Source organism: Lepisosteus oculatus, chromosome 14 (genome assembly GCF_040954835.1).
Source record: "Lepisosteus oculatus isolate fLepOcu1 chromosome 14, fLepOcu1.hap2, whole genome shotgun sequence".
Lineage (NCBI taxonomy): Eukaryota > Metazoa > Chordata > Actinopteri > Semionotiformes > Lepisosteidae > Lepisosteus > Lepisosteus oculatus.
This window is the reverse complement of record NC_090709.1, coordinates 5535819-5560940: the sequence shown is the minus strand read 5'-3', so window position 1 is coordinate 5560940 and position 25122 is coordinate 5535819. Positions and strand designations below refer to the sequence as shown.

At 49.0% G+C, this 25122-nt stretch overlaps 3 non-coding genes and 1 pseudogene across 3 annotated transcripts; 3 read left to right on the top strand and 1 right to left on the bottom strand.

Annotated features, from left to right (window-relative positions):
* The first annotated feature begins 7156 nt into the window (after positions 1–7156).
* On the top strand, positions 7157–7229 carry trnaf-gaa (transfer RNA phenylalanine (anticodon GAA)). Its single transcript has one exon. It is a non-coding gene; the product is annotated as a tRNA-Phe (tRNA).
* Positions 7230–7338: 109 nt separating this feature from the next.
* On the top strand, positions 7339–7411 carry trnav-aac (transfer RNA valine (anticodon AAC)). Its single transcript has one exon. It is a non-coding gene; the product is annotated as a tRNA-Val (tRNA).
* Positions 7412–8327: 916 nt separating this feature from the next.
* On the bottom strand, positions 8328–8489 carry LOC138243719 (U1 spliceosomal RNA). The gene has a single exon (XR_011192338.1). It is a non-coding gene; the product is annotated as a U1 spliceosomal RNA (small nuclear RNA).
* A 1505-nt stretch (positions 8490–9994) lies between these two features.
* Positions 9995–10113, top strand: LOC138217876 (5S ribosomal RNA; annotated as a pseudogene).
* Positions 10114–25122: the final 15009 nt, after the last annotated feature.

Here is a 25122-nt window from a genome sequence, read left to right as displayed (position 1 = left end):
CCAACTACTTACATCTCAGCCTTTCTCGACAGCCTCATGAGACCGCTGGTTGAAGATCTTCCCTCATACATCAAAGACACCAACCACGCGCTCCAACTTTTTAATGATTTCCAATTTCAGGGTACCGAATGCTACATTTTTACCATGGACATCACATCTCTGTACACCGTCATTCCCCATAATGACGGCCTTACAGCCCTCAAGCACACGCTGGACAAACGCACAGTGCTTGATCCACCCACCCACACCCTGGTACGCCGTGCAGAATTGGTCCTCACACTGAACGCATTCTCTTTCAATAATCTTTTTTACCAACAGGTCAGTGGAGTTGCCATGGGCACCAGAATGGGACCCAGCTATGCCAACATTTTTGTCAGCTGGGTAGAAGAACGCTTCTTCGCTTCCTACACTGGCTATGTCCCTGACCTCTACAAGCGATATATTGATGACTGCGTTGGTGCCACCACATGCTCCAACGATCAGCTTGAGTTCTTCCTGCACCATTTCACCAACTTCCACCCGTCCCTCAAATATACGGTTAACATATCTTCCACCACTCTTCCGTTTCTAGACATCCACTTGTCTATCAACTACCCCCGACTGTCCACTTCAGTTTATTACAAACCCACGGATTCACACAGCTACCTCCTGTACAGCTAATTTCACCCCAACCACACTAAAAACTCTCTTCCTTTTTCACAATTCCTTAGGTTACGACGATTATGCAGCGACGACATCGACTTCGAGAACCAAGCCCTCGAAATGTACTCATTTTTCATCAACAGAGGATACCCTAGCAGTGTGATTGACAGGGCCCTTGCCCGAGCCAAAAACACCCCCCGGACCATCAACCCGATCAGGAACTCCCGCCATAACAACTGCATTCCTTTGGTGCTTCCTTACCACCCTAACACACTTCCTATCCCCAGGACCATTAACCAGAACTTTTCCATCCTACAGGATGATCCCTCCATTGGGACCCTCTTTTCTGATCGCCCTATCATCTCATATCGCCGACCACCTCATCTGCGTAACCTCCTTGTTCACAGCTCCCTTGACCGCCCTCAACAACCATGTAACCCTGTCTGTAGATGGCTCTGTACTTGAGCTCCAATCAAAATTGAAAAACCTTGGGGTTATATTCGATTCTGGCTTAACATTCGACCCACATGTACAGCATACTGTCAAAACATCTTTTTTTCACCTTAGAAATATCGCAAGACTACGCCCTATGCTATCATTAACTGTGGCTGAAAAGCTGATCAACATATTTGTATTCTCTCGAATTGACTACTGCAATGCTCTGCTCCCTGGGGTATCTAAATCTACTCTGAACAAGCTGCAGTATGTCCAAAATTCAGCAGCCAGAATCCTGACCAGGTCTAGTGCAAGTGTTCACATTACTCCTATCCTGGAGTCCTTGCACTGGCTTCCGGTCAAATTCCGCGTAGACTTTAAAATCCTCATGCTCACCTACAAGGCTTTACATGGCTTGGCACCTCAATACCTGTCTGAACTTTTATCGCCCTACTCCCCACCTCGCAACCTCCGCTCTTCAAATTCTGCCCTCCTTACTGTCCCCCAAGCCCGTCTACATTGTATGGGCGACAGGGCCTTCTCCTGCTATGCCCCCAAGCTCTGGAACTCTTTGCCCAAGGATATTAGAGAGTCACCTTCTCTAAACTCCTTCAAATCCAGACTCAAAACCCTCCTTTTCAGAAAAGCCTTTACTTAACTGGTTCCATTCTTCACCCCTCTGCTCTTCTTAATACCATCTTCCACGGTCTCCTCTATTGTTATTGTTGTATTGTTGTAATTATAAGTGTGTCCTGTCTTGTGAAATTTTCTTATTTATTGTTGTAGTCTTCTTATTTATTGTTATTGTCATCCTGTAAAGCGCTTTGAGAAGCCACCTTAAAAGGCGCTATATAAAATAAAGTTTATTATTATTATTATTATTATTATTATTATTATCCACACCAGGCACTTTCCCTTGCAACAGAGCTCGCTGTATCACCTGCAAGTACACAGCCACCACCACACTCATTCAAGGCCCCTCAGGACAATTTCCGGATCACCCAGACAGCATCTTGTACCTCCAGCAACCTTATTTACTGTATCTCTTGCAGTAAATGCCCAGCCATCTACATTGGAGAAACAGGAAGGAGACTCGAAGACCGCTTCAGAGAACACGTCAGGGCTGTGAAGATTAAAGATCTCTCCAAGCCCATTGTTTCTCATTTCACCTCTGACGGCCACAACCACTCTAATCTCTCTGTATGTGTTCTCAAAGACAGTTTTCAGAAACTCATACATCAGAAAGACCACCGAAACTAAAATTATTCTGCAGCTAGGATCACACATTCTCCCTTCCCTTAACGACAGACTACTGTTCTTTTAAATTTTCTCCATTCATTGGAAGTTTCATTTCACACCTCTCTGCACCCACTCTGACTTCAAACCTCTTGATTGGCCTCTCTTTCTGTCCCCTGCTCCCGCCTCTCACTCCTCCTCTCTCCCAGCCTTTGTTCTCCCGCTACTTTACCTTTGCCTACTGTCCTGTCTCTCTCACACCTGAAGAAGGCTCCACGGCCGAAACGTTGTGTTCTCTTTCTTCTTTTTTTCAGCATGGAATAAACCTATTACTTGACACTGATTTATGCAGAGAGTAGCGGGGGTGGGATGTCAGGGCCGTACGACAATTCTTTATGTAGAGAGTGGCAGGCGTGCAATGTCAGGGCCTGACAACACTGCTTAACGCAGAGAGTGGAGGGGTGGGTCTCAGGGCCATATGACATTGCTTAACGCAGTGAGTGGCGAGGCTGGGATGTCAGGGCTATACGACAGTGCTTTACGCAGAGTGGAGGGGGCGGGATGTCAGGGCCTGACAACACTGCTTAACGCAGAGAGTGGAGGGGTGGGTGTCAGGGCCATGTGACAGTGCTTTAGGCAGAAGGTGGCGGGGGTAGGATGTCAGGGCCTGACCGTACTGCTTTATGCAGAGAGTGGTGGGGGTGGGATATCAGGGCTTGACGACACCGCTTTATGCAGAGAGTGGCAGGAGTGGGATGTCAGGGCCTGACGATACTGCTATACGCAGAGAGTGGAAGGGGTTGGATGTCAGGGCCATACGACAGTGCTTTACGCAGAGAGTGGCGGGGGTGGGATGTCAGGGCCTGATGAGACTGCTTTATGCAGAGAGTGGAGGGGTGGGTGTCAGGGCCATACAACAGGGGTTAACGCAGAGAGTGGCGGGGGTGGGATGTCAGGGCCTGACAGCACTGCTTAACGCAGAGAGAGGCGGGGGTGGGATGTCAGGGCATGAAGACACTGGTTTATGCAGAGAATGGAGGGGTGGGTGTCACGGCCATACGACAATTCTTTACGGAGAGAGTCACGGGTTTGGGATGTCAGATCCTGACAGCACTGCTTAACCCAGAGAGTGGAGGGGTGGGTATCAGGGCCATACGACACTTCTTTTCGCAGAGAGTGGCAGGGGTGGGATGTCAGTGCCTGACGATACTGCTTTACGTAGATAGTGGGTGGGGTGGGATGTCAGGGCTTGACGATACTGCTATACGCAGAGAGTGGAAGGGGTTGGATGTCAGGGCCATACGACAGTGCTTTACGCAGAGAGTGGCAGGGGTGGGATGTCAGGGCCTGATGAGACATCTTTATGCAGAGAGTGAAAGGGTGGGTGTCAGGGCCATACGACACTTCTTTTCGCAGAGAGTGGCAGGGGTGGGATGTCAGGGCCTGACGATACTGCTTTACGCAGATAGTGGCAGGGGTGGGATGTCAGGGCCTGACGATACTGCTTTACGCAGATAGTGGCGGGGGTGGGATGTCAGGGCTTGACGACACTGCTTTATGCAGAGAGTGGAGGGGTGGGTGTCAGGGCCATACGACAGTGCTTAACGCAGTGAGCGACGAGGCTGGGATGTCAGGGCCATACGACCGTGCTTAACGCAGAGAGTGGAGGGGTGAGTGTCAGGGCCATATGACAGTGCTTTACGCAGAGAGTGGCGGGGGTGGGTTGTCAGGCCCTGACGAGACTGCTTAATGCAGAGAGTGGAGGGGTGGGTGTCAGGGCTATACGACACTTATTTATTCAGAGAGTGGCGGGGGTGGGATGTCAGGGCCTGACGATACTGCTTTACGCAGAGATTGGCGGGGGTGGGATGTCAGTGCATGAAGACACTGGTTTATGCAGAGAGTGGAGGGGTGGGTATCAGGGCCATACGACACTTCTTTTCGCAGAGAGTGGCAGGGGTGGGATGTCAGGGCCTGACGATACTGCTTTACACAGATAGTGGCGGGGGTGGGATGTCAGGGCTTGAGGACACTGCTTTATGCAGAGAGTGGAGGGGTGGGTGTCAGGGCCATACGACAATTCTTTATGCAGAGAGTGGCGGGGTTGGGATGTCAGGGCATGAAGACAATGCTTTTTGTAGAAAATGGAGGGGTGGGTGTCAGGGCCATACGACAATTCTTTAGGCAGAGAGTGGCGGGGTTGGGATGTCAGAGCCTGACAGCACTGCTTAATGTAGAGTGTGGAGGGGTGGGTGTCAGGGCCATACGACAATTCCTTACACAGAGAGTGGCGGGGTTGGGATGTCAGAGCCTGACAGCACTGCTTAATGCAGAGAGTGGAGGGGTGAGTGTCAGGGCCTGACGATACTGCTTTACGCAGATAGTGGCGGGGGTGGGATGTCAGGGCTTGACGATACTGCTTTTCGCAGAGAGTGGAGGGGTGGGTGTCAGGGCCTGACGAGACTGCTTAATGCAAAGAGTGGAGGGGTGGGTGTCAGGGCTATACGGCACTTATTTATTCAGAGAGTGGCTGGGGTTGAATGTCAGGGCCTGACGATACTGCTTTACGCAGAGATTGGCGGGGGTTGGATGTCAGGGCCATACGACAGTTCATTACGCAGATAGTGGAGGGTGTGGGATGTCAGGGTTTGACAACACTGCTTTATGCAGAGTGTGCAGGGGTGGGTGTCAGGGCTATACGACAGGGGTTAACGCAGAGAGTGGCGGGGGTGGGAAGTCAGGGCCTGACGATACTGCTTTACGCAGAGAGTGGCGGGGTTGGGATGTCAGGGCATGAAGACAATGCTTTTTGTAGAAAATGGAGGGGTGGGTATCAGGGCCATATGACACTTCTTTTCGCAGAGAGTGGCAGAGGTGGGATGTCAGGGCCTGACGATACTGCTTTACACAGATAGTGGCGGGGGTGGGATGTCAGGGCTTGAGGACAATTCTTTACGCAGAGAGTGGAGGGGTGAGTGTCAGGCCCATGTGACAGTGCTTTAGGCAGAGAGTAGCGTGGGTGGGATGTCAGGGCCTGACCATACTGCTTTACGCAGAGAGGGGCGGGGGTGGGATGTCAGGGCCTGACGAGACTGCTTAATGCAAAGAGTGGAGGGGTGGGTGTCAGGGCTATATGGCACTTATTTATTCAGAGAGTGGCGGGGGTTGAATGTCAGGGCCTGACGATACTGCTTTACGCAGAGATTGGCGGGGGTTGGATGTCAGGGCCATACGACAGTGCATTACGCAGATAGTGGAGGGTGTGGGATGTCAGGGTTTGACAACACTGCTTTATGCAGAGTGTGCAGGGGTGGGTGTCAGGGCTATACGACACTTCTTTACGCAGAGAGTGGCAGGGGTGGGATGTCAGGGCCATACGACAGTGCTTAACGCAGTGAGCGACGAGGCTGGGATGTGAGGGCCTGACCATACTGCTTTACGCAGAGATTGACGGGGGTGGGATGTCGGGGCCATACGAAAGTGCTTAACGCAGATAGTGGAGGGTGTGGGATGTCAGGACTTAACAGCACTGCTTTATGCAGAGAGTGGAGGGGTGAGTGTCAGGGCCATATGACAGTGCTTTAGGCAGAGAGTGGCATGGGTGGGGTGTCAGGGCCTGACCATACTGCTTTACGAAGAGAGTGACAGGGGTGGGATGTCAGGGCCCGACGATACTGCTTTACACAGAGAGTGGCAGGGTTGGGATGTCAGGGCTAAACGACACTGTTTTACACAGAGAGTGGAGGGGTGGGTGTCAGGGCTATACGACAGTGCTTTACGCAGGGAGTCGCAGGGGTGTGATGTCAGGGCTTGACGATACTGCTTTACGCAGAGAGTGGTGGGGGTGTGATGTCAGGGCCATACGACACTGCTTTACACAGTGAGTGGGGGGGTTGGGATGTCAGGGATGACAACCGAGGAGCCGAGAGATCATTTCAGCATTTCGCGTCTGAACGGAAAACACAAACGACCAACTCAGAATGACTTGCCTTTGACGCTTTTCAAAGCGTTCTTTGTGCACGACGACTGCGCCACCTAGCAGATACAAATGGGTTGTACAACTTTGAACTAGCAAATGGAAGAGGGCTAAGCCCCCTCTCTTTTAGCCCAGGTTCGATCTGTCTCCCAGAATCACCAGGGCGCACGCACACACACACCCGTGCCGTTGAAGTGCTCTGCTTCATTTCTAAGGGCAACTCAACATTCACTCCTACCCCGAGTGCAGAAAAGACAGCGTCCGCAGCAACAACAGCTCAGGTCTCTGCACAGGAGCTAAGCTGCCCCCATCTCCTCTGCTCTGCGGCTCCTGCGGAGTGGAGTCCTGCCTGGAGCCGTGTTTGCAGGCGGCAGCTCCCCGCGCCCTGTCTGTGCGTCGTGTCCAAGAGCTCCTGGGAGGAAGAGAGAGCCCTCCCACTCGGGGGCTTTTCCACGGTCTGTGTGAGGAGGGGCGGGTGTGTCCAGTAGCTTATCGAGCGGAAGCCTGGGGCGGCGGAGAGCTGTGATCGTGCAGACCTTGAGGTGTCACCTCTTTGTCTGCTTTCCCGCCCCCCCTCCGCCCAAGCTCTGCTCCAAAGTAGCCCGGCAACCCCTCACACCTGCACGTGTCACAACCTAAGGTGCGGTCATGAGACACCCATGGGGTGTCGTTCTGTTCTTGCTAATTGTTTCCTGCCCGTCGCAGGCAGGAGTCCATGCGAGGAAGATGCGCTGGACAGAGCTCAGAGGGCGCACCTGGGTGGCTTTCCTTCAGAGTGATGTTCCTGCAACACTCTCCCGCTACTCTTGGTGCGCTCATGCCGCAACACAGGAAGGCTGGAGCAGGTGGCTGTGGGCTCTCCGCACCGCCAAAATAGCTCAATTGGGAGAGCGTTAGACTGAAGATCTACAGGTCCCTGGTTTGATCCCGGGTTTCGGCATTTTGTTTCATCGCGCCCTTTGTTCCTCTCTCCAGCGCCCCCTGCCTAAAGTGACGCGTCCCTTTCTCAGCCCGAAACACAAGCAAGACACCAGCAGCGGTCCCTGCAGGTTTCCGTAGTGTAGCGGCTATCACGTTCGCCTAACATGCGAAAGGTCCCCGGTTCGAGACCGGGTGGAAGCAGCCTCGTTTTGCACGCTCCTGTACTTCACAGAGGTCTTGAACGACCGGTCATTTGTTCCAAATGTATTTCCGGTGCCTTCGTGCACTCTTGTACCAAACGCACGTTCCTTCTGTACGTGGAGCCGATCATTTGCAATTGGGCTGTGCCGACAGACCAGGACGAGCTCTGTCGGCTCAAAAGCAGCGCAGGACCTGCAAGAACAACAGAAAGATTAGCATCCAGCGGGGGCCTCTTAGTGAGCCCAAGATCTCATCAAGAATCGGCTCCAGCAACAGGGCTGGGCGCATTGTTCCATTCTCCGACCACTCTCGGTGTAAACAAGTCCCTCCTGGTCTCTGCTTGAAATGCACTTTCCTGCGTTTGCTTTGGTGTAACTGGCTTCTCCTGCATGGGCGAATGTGAAGAAGATCCTTAGTAAGTCATTGAAGAAAACCAAGAGGAGGTCGGAGTGGCCTCTGTCGTTCATCAACGATCCAGTCAGGCAGTACTCCTCCTATTCTGCCAGTATGCGGATTTGAACCGGGGTTGTTGCGGCCACAACACAAATTCTGAGCACTATACGATCACAGCGAGTTACCGAGACATACACAGCCAGTAGGAAAGGATGTACTCTCTTTGTGTGACACTAGTCGGAAAAGTCCTGACACTGCATTTCAACTGAGCCCTAGTATACATCAACCCTTCGACACTCTGAGTGCCAACTCTCTTGTGTGTTTTCTCCATCAAGCAGGTCATGAAGGCAGCAATTACAGTTTGCTTACATGACGCACGCACAACATGGCTGTATGCTCCCATATGGTCTAGCGGTTACGATACCTGATCTTCACCCAGGTGGCCTGGTTTCAGCTCCTTGTATGAGAACGTGTCAGTTTTGCCTCCTGCTTTCCAAAGATCAGCACCATGTTTTACGCCTCCCCCGAATATCGAACGCAGTCCCCCACTACCAGAAATTATGCAGTCGAGATTCCCACATTTGGGGAATTCGCAGGGGTCAGCACAGCCGGAGTGCAATGGCCGAGCCTCGCCCTGGGTGAATTGATTTTTTAAGAACTTTATTTTCTTTTCACAAAAAAATACAGGACATCACAAATTAGAAAGCTTTACATTAATATACATACTTAAAACAGTATATATAATCACATCTCATTACATATTGACACGGTACCAGTAATATAGCAACAATTTATTTTTTTCTGGTGCAAATCACATTCTTTACTTAAACATGATAATGTTTTTCACAGTTTCTTGAGATATTGACCTATGCTCTCAATTTCCCACAGATTTTCTGCTTCCTCCCTCCCTTCTCTCCACAGATCTCTGAGGTAATAGTTCTCTCGGGTGATGAACAGGGCCAGGCTACCTGCTGCCTTGACTGGGACCTCGATGCCTTTGAACAGCCCCATGTTCCTCACTCTCCGTTACCTAGCTAAGAGAAGACATTGGCTAGCCATTATGATAAATACAGTGGAAAAAAGCAATTGGGAAAATAAGACCTGCTGATCTGTTATACATACCAGGAAGAGAACAGAATATGATTTTTTTCTGTTCGAAACGTGTGTTGTCTTTATGAAATTCATGTATTTTAAACGTTTAATTAAGCAGAAAAAAATTTACAGAAAGATACTAAGCTGATCACGAGATAGAAAGATCACCCGTTTTTCGCGCATCAAAAGTGGCTATTAACTGGATGAACTGTTATTAACTGGAGTCAACTGGGTGAAAACACATAATATGAACATGAAACAAAACAAAAAATAAAAAGAAGATACAATCTACAGACATTAAAACCGGTGTCATGGAAATATAACTATCAAGGAAGCCACAAGAGAGAGTTCTCACCTGAGTAAGGTCTTTATTTCAATATTGGGAGCAACCAGAGACTCAATTTGTTACAGGCAGTACAGGGTTTTCATAAGACGTTGCGCTGGAAAAAAGCTCAGCGCTTTGTCCCTTCTAAAACTTCCACTTTCCCTAAGAGAAAACAGATTACATCAAAAAGCGAAAGAAGAAGCACTAGATATGTTATTCAAAGCATATCAGTTACTTTCAGCTAATTCTAACGACCCAGACAGCATATATTGTTTTGGTAAATTGTCTTCTAAAGTAACCTAAACAGTGTACTTTGTTGACGCACTGTTTTCTAAAATTCTGCACGTACTGTAGCACAGCAATTACATCCTTGAAATATATTATCTAAAAGCCCCAATATATTTATTTGCAAAGCTCTCTAAATTTTAAGAATCAATTTACTTATTAGATTTCCACTTCAAGACTTGTTCGGCTGGCGTTCGGGGAGTCGCGTTTTTCAGAATTGTATTGAGATCGTTTTCCATAGAGCTCAGAAGTCAAAGCACAGCAGCAGCTCTCCACAGCGATCCTCTATAGCGCCCTTTCTCCCGCAGCTCCGTCCTCATTGGAAGGAAGCAAGAGTGAAAGGCTGAAGTGAAATAGAGCGGGGACGAAGGCAGTGAAGAGAGAGAACGTGGGAAGAAGAGAAAAACGCAAGGGAAAAAAAGCAGCGTCGTAAAAGAGGTGACGGAGCTGTCCTCTCAATAAGAAGGGTGCAAGCGAGCCTTGCTCTCGCTTACGGCCACACCCCCTTGAGCACGCCTCATCTCGTCTGATCTCGGAAGCTAAACAGGGATGGGCCTGGTTAGTACTTGGATGGGAGACCGCCTGGGAATACCAGGTGCTGTAAGCTTTTAAGCGCAGGAGGCGCCCTATCCCCGCTCGCTCGCTCATTCCCCTGTTCACACCTGCAGTGCGGCTTGTCCGTCTGTTTATTTGTCAGCTTTGGCGAGACACGGGTGCTGGTGTATTAGCGTGAGCGTTTTTTATTCTGATCACGAACAGTTTTACAAGTCCGCAAAGGATCGAGGAAAGGTTTATCGCCAGCTGAAAAGAGACACAGCGCTTCGGCTGTGGAGACTTGTTCGGCTGGTGTTTGGAGAGTCACGTTTTTCAGAATTGTATTGAGATCGTTTTCCACAGAGCTCAGATGTCAAAGCACAGCAGCAGCTCTCCACAGCGATCCTCTATAGCGCCCTTTCTCCCGCAGCTCCGTCCTCATTGGAAGGAAGCAAGAGTGAAAGGCTGAAGTGAAATAGAGCGGGGACGAAGGCAGTGAAGAGAGAGAACGTGGGAAGAAGAGAAAAACACAAGGGAAAAAAAGCAGCGTCGTAAAAGAGGTGACGGAGCTGTCCTCTCAATAAGAAGGGTGCCAGCGAGCCTTGCTCTCGCTTATGGCCACACCCCTGTAGATTAAGGACCCAGGGACGCGAAATAATGTAGAGAAAACCGGTTCAGGGACGCCAAATATGTAATCATAGTGGCTCTCTGAAGGCACCAGTTCTGTAGGGTTTGGGCATTTACTGAGACAATTATTAATTGTAGCAGTAAATCACAAAGTTGATTCTTTTGATGGCTTTAGAATCCAACCATGCGACATAACTCAAACAACGCGCACACACAGGTACTAATACACGAGGATACATTTATTAATACATAGAATATGCATATAAACCTAACAGATCTTAGCGAGAGGGTTATCAGAATACAAAAGATATATATTCAATCAGTTACAAAGAGTTACACATATCAAGAGGACATACGTTCAGTATATCATTCATTAAGACCGTTTCGTAAAGTGAACTTGGTTACAACTTCTACATTAGATACTCAAAACAAGCACATAACTCTTAGGAATTAAATTGATATCAACTGGTTGGGATAACAATTGAATTCTCGAGCTGTAATGCATTGAAGTTGAATACTCATCCAATCTCTGGGGATTCAGATCTCCTGCGGGCACAAAGAAACAGTTGCAGGCTGTTGCTGTCCAATCCGCGCTCTCTGGCTCCGTGCCAGGCTGTGCTGTGCGGCTTGCGACGGTGCGCTGCTGATGCTCACTGACCGGCTAGTTGGTGTTGTTTAACTAGCACAGTTTGTGCACAGGAGAAAAGATGACTGTGGGTCCCAGCAAGTCAGGAAGAGGACCAGTTCGTTTATGATGAAGAGCTAGTTCTGAATAGTAATTCAGCTGTCCACAGTTCCGACCTGTTCACGAGGCCTGCTGCTGGTTACTCTCTGGCAACCTCCACTCTAGACTCTTAGAACAAAGGAAAGTTCTGGCACTCGGACACACTGGCCGTTCCGTGGTTGTCCGGGCTGAGTCTCAGGATGGTCAGGAGGCGCGCTGCGAGAATGTCCTGCCCTTGGGATTCTCCTTTGAATTCCCTTTAGAATTGTTGAATCTGAATCTGAATCTGAATCTTCCCTTCTGAATCTCTCAGGCTCTCTGTGTTGCCTGTTTTTACCTGGAGGAACTTCAGCTCATTGATTGGCTGAAAGTTCCATGGGCATCAGAGTCCCACGTGGGTTACTCGGCCCTACCAGTCCCTGATTGGTTGATCAAGGTGAGATATGAGTCACTTACTCTTGACACTTAGTAATGCAGTCCAGATGTCCAACTGGCACTCCCTAAACAGATAGGCGCCAATGGATGACCATTGATCATGATAGCCAGGCTTAGCTAAGTGCATCCCCCTGTGGGAGCTGTCCTTATCAAAAGAAAACATCTTGCATGAATGGTTTCTCTGTGGCTGCACCACAGAGATGAACAGAGAAATGGGGCCTCATTTGGGAAGCTCAGAAACATTTAATTCTGCCTTATTATTAAGCCTTGCCGCTACATATCCCCCCTTTTTGAAGGCCACGAGGCCCCGAGGCATTGTTGCCTTCAAAACAAAACAGAGTTAAGTGATGTCCCTTGCCATTAGAACATTAACCTTAAATGTCCACATTACTCCTCGAGAATTCATACCGGAACCAGCATTGGGTACAAACAGGATGAATAACATCTGGAGTATGTATAAACACGGTAGGAGACATTATCTCAGTCTAGGAATTACACATGAGGAAGTTCACTGTCAATATCTGATACCTCTGTAGTAGATATTTGGGGAGAAGTCACTTCCTTTCTTTTGACATGCTACCTTTGACTCATTCGTGCTACCCGGAGTACATCTTGATGCGAGAGTACAGCATTCAGAGTACACTGTCAGTCATGATCTAGCTACCTGGCAGTAGTTTTACAACAACAACAGTTCCTGTTCCCAGCCCCCCGATAAACCACAACACCTGTGTCGGGTATCTGCTAGGGTGGTTTGGAGGTTTGTTCCATTAAAGCAAACTAACTACCTGTACCTCTTCAGGGCTTACTGTTTCTTGGATTTCTATCCAATTCCTTAGTGTGGCACCTGAAGGCATCCATGACCTCAAGTTTGGTCTTATATTGTCTGGTTCCAGACCGTACAGTATTAAGTCACCATGCTGTACTATGGCCTCCTCTGGAACTTACAGGAAAACTGTTTTGATTAAGTAGCTGCATTGTGGTAGCTGTATCATACCTGTCACAAGTCACAGTGTCTGTTAAATGTGGTGTGCTGACCAGCCATTTACTTCCCACCTGCTCTTCATGGGGTTCATTAACCTCCCTCTGCTCGTTTGTAGCTTTACACCTTTCATTGGTGAATCGTTTAGTCACAGCCAATGGATAGCTTTGGTAGCCATACCTATCTCAAGATTTGGAACCGAATTCAATCTTGGATTGCCTTCTGGGTGAGCTATGAGCGATGGGGTTAATGTTACAAACTCCTCTACTGAGAAGAGTGGAATCAAGTGGGTTGGGATTTGTGCCGTGGTTAGACTGGCTACAGTGGCACTAAACTCCCTTAACAGGTCTTGTGTCAACATTCTGGCCTGTTGCACACAAGCATAAACCCACTGTATAACACCAACAATCATGTCCACTGTTTGGGGAATAAGGTTTAACCCTGTTGCATAGGAAGTTGCCTGTAGGGTTTTCCCTAAGCTTTCCAACTTCTGCTGCTGTTGTTACAGTCTGTCACTACCCTCTGGCATTTCTGACACCTGCCTTCTTGGGGCAGTCAGGGTGAGAGTGCCAGTACCACACAAACCTACCAGAAATAGCAAATGTGCAACAGTGGTGGCAGCAATCAGTCCTCCCAAAAGTCTTTTCGGGTGGCTGATCCCAGTCATCTCCTTCTGAGTGACTGTTGCCTTTCTAAGCTGGCGCAGCGTGTACATGGTGTCTTTCTCAGTATGCCCTGTGGCATCTTGGGCACCAACATCCTGGAAATCTGGGGAGATCTGACGCAGCGGCTGATGCTGCTCCTCCGTTTCCAGGGCATCTGCTTTTTCGATTTGTTCATGCCTGTGCTCTAGGAACCCTGCAGGGGGCGGTGCAGCGGTGGAGCATGCCTGACCCTCGGCTGAGTGGTCATCTGGAGCACCTGAGTGATCTGGGATTGTTATCCCATTCTCACTGTTCAGGTCCACCCTGCACACTTCCTGATTGAGGAATCCCTCTATCGGCATGTTTACAATCGTTCGCTGGGCGTGGGTGTAGGACACCTGCTCGCTCCCCCCTTCCCTCGCTAGGGGTTCAGGGAGCTGCCCCAGCAGTGAGATAGCTAGTTCACTATCTTTGAACTCACTATCACTCACCAGGCCCATGTCAGTGCAGGCGGGGATTCTGACACCCCTCTTTGCGATGTCCTGCACTGGCAGGCGGGTGGCTTGACCATCCAGCTCCAGTCTGGCTGAACCACTGTTGGTCAGACTCAGACTGACAGACTGAGCTGGTGGCTGTAAGAAAACCGGCTCGGCTTTCATTCCCTGTCCCTTCTGGGGGACTGGGTGTGTAGGCAACCCTGCCGTTGAGGCAGGAACAATCAGGTCAGTCTCACTCACTACCTGGTAGTTGTGAGAAATAATGTTACCTGACTGCAGGTTCCCTGGGTCAAAGCAGAGGGAATCGGCATCTGGGATCAGGTGTGTCCACAGCGCAGTAGTCTCAGCGTCCAGCTGGACCTCCTGTCTAACCTGTGAATGTTGCACCAGGGGCACCTGGCGGTGGCCCTGCGACAGCTGCTCAAGCAGACCCTCACTAATAGAGGACCTCTCAGGGCTAAGGGTGAGGGCTACATCACCAACCTGCTCTCCTGCCATCTGGATCCCTTCCACCACTGCAGGGTGGTGGTCCTGACCCCTCTTGGGTGCCAGGGTGCACAGGGAAAGCTCCTTTTCATCGCCAGGTGGGGAGATCTGCTCCTCTTTAGGGACGTAAAAGGTGTGTGCTTTACCTGGTGGATCAGGCGGCTGCTTGGAGCACCGCTCCTGTGGCATGGAGGCTGTTGGGACCTCAGCCGGGACACGACTTCCCTGTATATCCGGGGAACAAGGAAATATTTTTATTTCTTGTCCAGAGGGAACAGAAGGAATCTCCGCATAGGCTTCTGTGTTCGGTGGGCACTGTGTGAGCACAGTCTAACTCTTGGCCCCCCTTTCCTTCTGTACAGAAGGCTTAGGAGCCTTGACCTGTTTCCACACCTTGCCTTTCTGGTGATCCACCAAAGGTTCCTCTCTGAGTCGCATGCCCTTTTCTTTTTCTACCCGTTTGAGCTTGCCGTGTGACACCAAACACCTCTCAACCTCAGTGTCAATCAGTGTCTCACTGGGTAAGACATCTCCCATGGCAGCCTTGAGGTAAAAGCTTCTTGCTTTTCCTCTGCGTTTTACTGCCTGCTCTGTGACTTCAGGGGTGGAGTCAGCACTCACTTGGGAGTGGCTGACCTCATCCAGGCAGGAACCCTTCCACTCAATCAGATAGACTGAGGGAGGGAGAGGGGGCGTGTCTCCGCCTCCTCCAGTGGAGAGTATCAGCTCATTCACGCTTCCGGCAGCCTTGGGGAGCGGTTGTCCCTGTCCTAATAAAGCTTGTTCAAGCCTGGCCAGGCGGGCGGCTACTGAATCCTTTTGTTCAGCCTTTTCTAGCCCTTTCCCTCCCCCGGTGTTCTCATGGCACTTAGGACGCTGGGTGCGGTCCTGTGTGAGTGCTTTGGAACGGGGCTTAGCCAGCTCAGGAGCCTGTGCTCCTTCGAGCAGGGGGGAATTAACCCTGCTGGCTCTGACGGGGAACGCAGTCGCTTTAGCAACTCTTTGCTCAGAGCGACTTTGGACATCATACTTCCAGGCTTTCTGCACGAATCTCTTGATATCAGTCATTTTCATGGTCTGTGCATCTGTATGCATTAAGATCATCTTTCTGACTGACGGGTGGAGATTCGCAATGAATAAACCCTTGAAATGTGTGTTCTCTTCGCAACCCTCATCATTTCGCCCTGCAAAATAAGTTTGCCTAAGTCTCTCGTAATATTCGCGAGGGGACTCTGCTCTCTCGTGCTTAATGTTAAGGGCGGTGGCTATCGCGGCAGACGGGTCAATAAAATCACTGTATTCTTCGATAAGTGTTTGACACAGCTGCTCAAAATCATTACAGACTTTCTTCATCTGCCTAGCCATCCACTCATGTACAGCTCTGCTGGTAGTTTTCCTGACCAGAAACACTTTCTCCTCTTCTGTGGCGTTTGGCAGGTACTGCAGGTTATACCTGAGGTCCTGAATATAACTCTCGATAATATTCTCTGACACTGCGGGGTCAAATCTCTCTATGTCCTTCGCTAGCTCTCTCAGAGAATGGAGGTTTATTCTCCTAGCTTCTCCGCTGAAGGACATATGGAAGAGATCGTGGTCAGACCTGTCGCTGCTAGAGAGAGTGTTTAATAGCGACTCGAATTCAGACCTTTTAGCAACCATCGTTAAACTTAAAGAGTATTACTTTTAAGTACGAAATCACAGTTTTACCACAGAAAACCACAAGATCAAGTATGCAATCAACCCGGTAGATCGCAAAAGATCACAAAACAATCAAACACTGCTTAAAGAGCAAGGGGAACTTTTTTCCTTTCGGCTTTCAGCACACTGTATTGTCGTGTATGAAACCCGCGGCGTTTTATATTGAATTATTCCGCTTGGTTGACTCATTTCAATCTTGCCACGCCCGTGCCAGGGACGCCAAATAATGTAGATTAAGCCGACTCAGGGACGCCAAATAATGTAGGGAAAACCGGTTCAGGGACGCCAAATATGTAATCATAGTGGCTCTCTGAAGGCACCAGTTCTGTAGGGTTTGGGCATTTACTGAGACAATTATTAATTGTAGCAGTAAATCACAAAGTTGATTCTTTTGATGGCTTTAGAATCCAACCATGCGACATAACTCAAACAACGCGCACACACAGGTACTAATACACGAGGATACATTTATTAATACATAGAATATGCATATAAACCTAACAGATCTTAGCGAGAGGGTTATCAGAATACAAAAGATATATATTCAATCAGTTACAAAGAGTTACACATATCAAGAGGACATACGTTCAGTATATCATTCATTAAGACCGTTTCGTAAAGTGAACTTGGTTACAACTTCTACATTAGATACTCAAAACAAGCACATAACTCTTAGGAATTAAATTGATATCAACTGGTTGGGATAACAATTGAATTCTCGAGCTGTAATGCATTGAAGTTGAATACTCATCCAATCTCTGGGGATTCAGATCTCCTGCGGGCACAAAGAAACAGTTGCAGGCTGTTGCTGTCCAATCCGCGCTCTCTGGCTCCGTGCCAGGCTGTGCTGTGCGGCTTGCGACGGTGCGCTGCTGATGCTCACTGACCGGCTAGTTGGTGTTGTTTAACTAGCACAGTTTGTGCACAGGAGAAAAGATGACTGTGGGTCCCAGCAAGTCAGGAAGAGGACCAGTTCGTTTATGATGAAGAGCTAGTTCTGAATAGTAATTCAGCTGTCCACAGTTCCGACCTGTTCACGAGGCCTGCTGCTGGTTACTCTCTGGCAACCTCCACTCTAGACTCTTAGAACAAAGGAAAGTTCTGGCACTCGGACACACTGGCCGTTCCGTGGTTGTCCGGGCTGAGTCTCAGGATGGTCAGGAGGCGCGCTGCGAGAATGTCCTGCCCTTGGGATTCTCCTTTGAATTCCCTTTAGAATTGTTGAATCTGAATCTGAATCTGAATCTTCCCTTCTGAATCTCTCAGGCTCTCTGTGTTGCCTGTTTTTACCTGGAGGAACTTCAGCTCATTGATTGGCTGAAAGTTCCATGGGCATCAGAGTCCCACGTGGGTTACTCGGCCCTACCAGTCCCTGATTGGTTGATCAAGGTGAGATATGAGTCACTTACTCTTGACACTTAGTAATGCAGTCCAGATGTCCAACTGGCACTCCCTAAACAGATAGGCGCCAATGGATGACCATTGATCATGATAGCCAGGCTTAGCTAAGTGCATCCCCCTGTGGGAGCTGTCCTTATCAAAAGAAAACATCTTGCATGAATGGTTTCTCTGTGGCTGCACCACAGAGATGAACAGAGAAATGGGGCCTCATTTGGGAAGCTCAGAAACACTTAATTCTGCCTTATTATTAAGCCTTGCCGCTACATATCCCCCCTTTTTGAAGGCCACGAGGCCCCGAGGCATTGTTGCCTTCAAAACAAAACAGAGTTAAGTGATGTCCCTTGCCATTAGAACATTAACCTTAAATGTCCACATTACTCCTCGAGAATTCATACCGGAACCAGCATTGGGTACAAACAGGATGAATAACATCTGGAGTATGTATAAACACGGTAGGAGACATTATCTCAGTCTAGGAATTACAAATGAGGAAGTTCACTGTCAATATCTGATACCTCTGTAGTAGATATTTGGGGAGAAGTCACTTCCTTTCTTTTGACATGCTACCTTTGACTCATTCGTGCTACCCGGAGTACATCTTGATGCGAGAGTACAGCATTCAGAGTACACTGTCAGTCATGATCTAGCTACCTGGCAGTAGTTTTACAACAACAACAGTTCCTGTTCCCAGCCCCCCGATAAACCACAACACCTGTGTTGGGTATCTGCTAGGGTGGTTTGGAGGTTTGTTCCATTAAAGCAAACTAACTACCTGTACCTCTTCAGGGCTTACTGTTTCTTGGATTTCTATCCAATTCCTTAGTGTGGCACCTGAAGGCATCCATGACCTCAAGTTTGGTCTTATATTGTCTGGTTCCAGACCGTACAGTATTAAGTCACCATGCTGTACTATGGCCTCCTCTGGAACTTACAGGAAAACTGTTTTGATTAAGTAGCTGCATTGTGGTAGCTGTATCATACCTGTCACAAGTCACAGTGTCTGTTAAATGTGGTGTGCTGACCAGCCATTTACTTCCCACCTGCTCTTCATGGGGTTCATTAACCTCCCTCTGCTCGTTTGTAGCTTTACACCCTTCATTGGTGAATCGTTTAGTCACAGCCAATGGATAGCTTTGGTAGCCATACCTATCTCAAGATTTGGAACCGAATTCAATCTTGGATTGCCTTCTGGGTGAGCTATGAGCGATGGGGTTAATGTTACAAACTCCTCTACTGAGAAGAGTGGAATCAAGTGGGTTGGGATTTGTGCCGTGGTTAGACTGGCTACAGTGGCACTAAACTCCCTTAACAGGTCTTGTGTCAACATTCTGGCCTGTTGCACACAAGCATAAACCCACTGTATAACACCAACAATCATGTCCACTGTTTGGGGAATAAGGTTTAACCCTGTTGCATAGGAAGTTGCCTGTAGGGTTTTCCCTAAGCTTTCCAACTTTTGCTGCTGTTGTTACAGTCTGTCACTACCCTCTGGCATTTCTGACACCTGCCTTCTTGGGGCAGTCAGGGTGAGAGTGCCAGTACCACACAAACCTACCAGAAATAGCAAATGTGCAACAGTGGTGGCAGCAATCAGTCCTCCCAAAAGTCTTTTCGGGTGGCTGATCCCAGTCATCTCCTTCTGAGTGACTGTTGCCTTTCTAAGCTGGCGCAGCGTGTACATGGTGTCTTTCTCAGTATGCCCTGTGGCATCTTGGGCACCAACATCCTGGAAATCTGGGGAGATCTGACGCAGCGGCTGATGCTGCTCCTCCGTTTCCAGGGCATCTGCTTTTTCGATTTGTTCATGCCTGTGCTCTAGGAACCCTGCAGGGGGCGGTGCAGCGGTGGAGCATGCCTGACCCTCGGCTGAGTGGTCATCTGGAGCACCTGAGTGATCTGGGATTGTTATCCCATTCTCACTGTTCAGGTCCACCCTGCACACTTCCTGATTGAGGAATCCCTCTATCGGCATGTTTACAATCGTTCGCTGGGCGTGGGTGTAGGACACCTGCTCGCTCCCCCCTTCCCTCGCTAGGGGTTCAGGGAGCTGCCCCAGCAGTGAGATAGCTAGTTCACTATCTTTGAACTCACTATCACTCACCAGGCCCATGTCAGTGCAGGCGGGGATTCTGACACCCCTCTTTGCGATGTCCTGCACTGGCAGGCGGGTGGCTTGACCATCCAGCTCCAGTCTGGCTGAACCACTGTTGGTCAGACTCAGACTGACAGACTGAGCTGGTGGCTGTAAGAAAACCGGCTCGGCTTTCATTCCCTGTCCCTTCTGGGGGACTGGGTGTGTAGGCAACCCTGCCGTTGAGGCAGGAACAATCAGGTCAGTCTCACTCACTACCTGGTAGTTGTGAGAAATAATGTTACCTGACTGCAGGTTCCCTGGGTCAAAGCAGAGGGAATCGGCATCTGGGATCAGGTGTGTCCACAGCGCAGTAGTCTCAGCGTCCAGCTGGACCTCCTGTCTAACCTGTGAATGTTGCACCAGGGGCACCTGGCGGTGGCCCTGCGACAGCTGCTCAAGCAGACCCTCACTAATAGAGGACCTCTCAGGGCTAAGGGTGAGGGCTACATCACCAACCTGCTCTCCTGCCATCTGGATCCCTTCCACCACTGCAGGGTGGTGGTCCTGACCCCTCTTGGGTGCCAGGGTGCACAGGGAAAGCTCCTTTTCATCGCCAGGTGGGGAGATCTGCTCCTCTTTAGGGACGTAAAAGGTGTGTGCTTTACCTGGTGGATCAGGCGGCTGCTTGGAGCACCGCTCCTGTGGCATGGAGGCTGTTGGGACCTCAGCCGGGACACGACTTCCCTGTATATCCGGGGAACAAGGAAATATTTTTATTTCTTGTCCAGAGGGAACAGAAGGAATCTCCGCATAGGCTTCTGTGTTCGGTGGGCACTGTGTGAGCACAGTCTAACTCTTGGCCCCCCTTTCCTTCTGTACAGAAGGCTTAGGAGCCTTGACCTGTTTCCACACCTTGCCTTTCTGGTGATCCACCAAAGGTTCCTCTCTGAGTCGCATGCCCTTTTCTTTTTCTACCCGTTTGAGCTTGCCGTGTGACACCAAACACCTCTCAACCTCAGTGTCAATCAGTGTCTCACTGGGTAAGACATCTCCCATGGCAGCCTTGAGGTAAAAGCTTCTTGCTTTTCCTCTGCGTTTTACTGCCTGCTCTGTGACTTCAGGGGTGGAGTCAGCACTCACTTGGGAGTGGCTGACCTCATCCAGGCAGGAACCCTTCCACTCAATCAGATAGACTGAGGGAGGGAGAGGGGGCGTGTCTCCGCCTCCTCCAGTGGAGAGTATCAGCTCATTCACGCTTCCGGCAGCCTTGGGGAGCGGTTGTCCCTGTCCTAATAAAGCTTGTTCAAGCCTGGCCAGGCGGGCGGCTACTGAATCCTTTTGTTCAGCCTTTTCTAGCCCTTTCCCTCCCCCGGTGTTCTCATGGCACTTAGGACGCTGGGTGCGGTCCTGTGTGAGTGCTTTGGAACGGGGCTTAGCCAGCTCAGGAGCCTGTGCTCCTTCGAGCAGGGGGGAATTAACCCTGCTGGCTCTGACGGGGAACGCAGTCGCTTTAGCAACTCTTTGCTCAGAGCGACTTTGGACATCATACTTCCAGGCTTTCTGCACGAATCTCTTGATATCAGTCATTTTCATGGTCTGTGCATCTGTATGCATTAAGATCATCTTTCTGACTGATGGGTGGAGATTCGCAATGAATAAACCCTTGAAATGTGTGTTCTCTTCGCAACCCTCATCATTTCGCCCTGCAAAATAAGTTTGCCTAAGTCTCTCGTAATATTCGCGAGGGGACTCTGCTCTCTCGTGCTTAATGTTAAGGGCGGTGGCTATCGCGGCAGACGGGTCAATAAAATCACTGTATTCTTCGATAAGTGTTTGACACAGCTGCTCAAAATCATTACAGACTTTCTTCATCTGCCTAGCCATCCACTCATGTACAGCTCTGCTGGTAGTTTTCCTGACCAGAAACACTTTCTCCTCTTCTGTGGCGTTTGGCAGGTACTGCAGGTTATACCTGAGGTCCTGAATATAACTCTCGATAATATTCTCTGACACTGCGGGGTCAAATCTCTCTATGTCCTTCGCTAGCTCTCTCAGAGAATGGAGGTTTATTCTCCTAGCTTCTCCGCTGAAGGAGATATGGAAGAGATCGTGGTCAGACCTGTCGCTGCTAGAGAGAGTGTTTAATAGCGACTCGAATTCAGACCTTTTAGCAACCATCGTTAAACTTAAAGAGTATTACTTTTAAGTACGAAATCACAGTTTTACCACAGAAAACCACAAGATCAAGTATGCAATCAACCCGGTAGATCGCAAAAGATCACAAAACAATCAAACACTGCTTAAAGAGCAAGGGGAACTTTTTTCCTTTCGGCTTTCAGCACACTGTATTGTCGTGTATGAAACCCGCGGCGTTTTATATTGAATTATTCCGCTTGGTTGACTCATTTCAGTCTTGCCACGCCCGTGCCAGGGACGCCAAATAATGTAGATTAAGCCGACTCAGGGACGCCAAATAATGTAGGGAAAACCGGTTCAGGGACGCCAAATATGTAATCATAGTGGCTCTCTGAAGGCACCAGTTCTGTAGGGTTTGGGCATTTACTGAGACAATTATTAATTGTAGCAGTAAATCACAAAGTTGATTCTTTTGATGGCTTTAGAATCCAACCATGCGACATAACTCAAACAACGCGCACACACAGGTACTAATACACGAGGATACATTTATTAATACATAGAATATGCATATAAACCTAACAGATCTTAGCGAGAGGGTTATCAGAATACAAAAGATATATATTCAATCAGTTACAAAGAGTTACACATATCAAGAGGACATACGTTCAGTATATCATTCATTAAGACCGTTTCGTAAAGTGAACTTGGTTACAACTTCTACATTAGATACTCAAAACAAGCACATAACTCTTAGGAATTAAATTGATATCAACTGGTTGGGATAACAATTGAATTCTCGAGCTGTAATGCATTGAAGTTGAATACTCATCCAATCTCTGGGGATTCAGATCTCCTGCGGGCACAAAGAAACAGTTGCAGGCTGTTGCTGTCCAATCCGCGCTCTCTGGCTCCGTGCCAGGCTGTGCTGTGCGGCTTGCGACGGTGCGCTGCTGATGCTCACTGACCGGCTAGTTGGTGTTGTTTAACTAGCACAGTTTGTGCACAGGAGAAAAGATGACTGTGGGTCCCAGCAAGTCAGGAAGAGGACCAGTTCGTTTATGATGAAGAGCTAGTTCTGAATAGTAATTCAGCTGTCCACAGTTCCGACCTGTTCACGAGGCCTGCTGCTGGTTACTCTCTGGCAACCTCCACTCTAGACTCTTAGAACAAAGGAAAGTTCTGGCACTCGGACACACTGGCCGTTCCGTGGTTGTCCGGGCTGAGTCTCAGGATGGTCAGGAAGCGCGCTGCGAGAATGTCCTGCCCTTGGGATTCTCCTTTGAATTCCCTTTAGAATTGTTGAATCTGAATCTGAATCTGAATCTTCCCTTCTGAATCTCTCAGGCTCTCTGTGTTGCCTGTTTTTACCTGGAGGAACTTCAGCTCATTGATTGGCTGAAAGTTCCATGGGCATCAGAGTCCCACGTGGGTTACTCGGCCCTACCAGTCCCTGATTGGTTGATCAAGGTGAGATATGAGTCACTTACTCTTGACACTTAGTAATGCAGTCCAGATGTCCAACTGGCACTCCCTAAACAGATAGGCGCCAATGGATGACCATTGATCATGATAGCCAGGCTTAGCTAAGTGCATCCCCCTGTGGGAGCTGTCCTTATCAAAAGAAAACATCTTGCATGAATATTTTCTCTGTGGCTGCACCACAGAGATGAACAGAGAAATGGGGCCTCATTTGGGAAGCTCAGAAACACTTAATTCTGCCTTATTATTAAGCCTTGCCGCTACATATCCCCCCTTTTTGAAGGCCACGAGGCCCCGAGGCATTGTTGCCTTCAAAACAAAACAGAGTTAAGTGATGTCCCTTGCCATTAGAACATTAACCTTAAATGTCCACATTACTCCTCGAGAATTCATACCGGAACCAGCATTGGGTACAAACAGGATGAATAACATCTGGAGTATGTATAAACACGGTAGGAGACATTATCTCAGTCTAGGAATTACACATGAGGAAGTTCACTGTCAATATCTGATACCTCTGTAGTAGATATTTGGGGAGAAGTCACTTCCTTTCTTTTGACATGCTACCTTTGACTCATTCGTGCTACCCGGAGTACATCTTGATGCGAGAGTACAGCATTCAGAGTACACTGTCAGTCATGATCTAGCTACCTGGCAGTAGTTTTACAACAACAACAGTTCCTGTTCCCAGCCCCCCGATAAACCACAACACCTGTGTTGGGTATCTGCTAGGGTGGTTTGGAGGTTTGTTCCATTAAAGCAAACTAACTACCTGTACCTCTTCAGGGCTTACTGTTTCTTGGATTTCTATCCAATTCCTTAGTGTGGCACCTGAAGGCATCCATGACCTCAAGTTTGGTCTTATATTGTCTGGTTCCAGACCGTACAGTATTAAGTCACCATGCTGTACTATGGCCTCCTCTGGAACTTACAGGAAAACTGTTTTGATTAAGTAGCTGCATTGTGGTAGCTGTATCATACCTGTCACAAGTCACAGTGTCTGTTAAATGTGGTGTGCTGACCAGCCATTTACTTCCCACCTGCTCTTCATGGGGTTCTTTAACCTCCCTCTGCTCGTTTGTAGCTTTACACCCTTCATTGGTGAATCGTTTAGTCACAGCCAATGGATAGCTTTGGTAGCCATACCTATCTCAAGATTTGGAACCGAATTCAATCTTGGATTGCCTTCTGGGTGAGCTATGAGCGATGGGGTTAATGTTACAAACTCCTCTACTGAGAAGAGTGGAATCAAGTGGGTTGGGATTTGTGCCGTGGTTAGACTGGCTACAGTGGCACTAAACTCCCTTAACAGGTCTTGTGTCAACATTCTGGCCTGTTGCACACAAGCATAAACCCACTGTATAACACCAACAATCATGTCCACTGTTTGGGGAATAAGGTTTAACCCTGTTGCATAGGAAGTTGCCTGTAGGGTTTTCCCTAAGCTTTCCAACTTTTGCTGCTGTTGTTACAGTCTGTCACTACCCTCTGGCATTTCTGACACCTGCCTTCTTGGGGCAGTCAGGGTGAGAGTGCCAGTACCACACAAACCTACCAGAAATAGCAAATGTGCAACAGTGGTGGCAGCAATCAGTCCTCCCAAAAGTCTTTTCGGGTGGCTGATCCCAGTCATCTCCTTCTGAGTGACTGTTGCCTTTCTAAGCTGGCGCAGCGTGTACATGGTGTCTTTCTCAGTATGCCCTGTGGCATCTTGGGCACCAACATCCTGGAAATCTGGGGAGATCTGACGCAGCGGCTGATGCTGCTCCTCCGTTTCCAGGGCATCTGCTTTTTCGATTTGTTCATGCCTGTGCTCTAGGAACCCTGCAGGGGGCGGTGCAGCGGTGGAGCATGCCTGACCCTCGGCTGAGTGGTCATCTGGAGCACCTGAGTGATCTG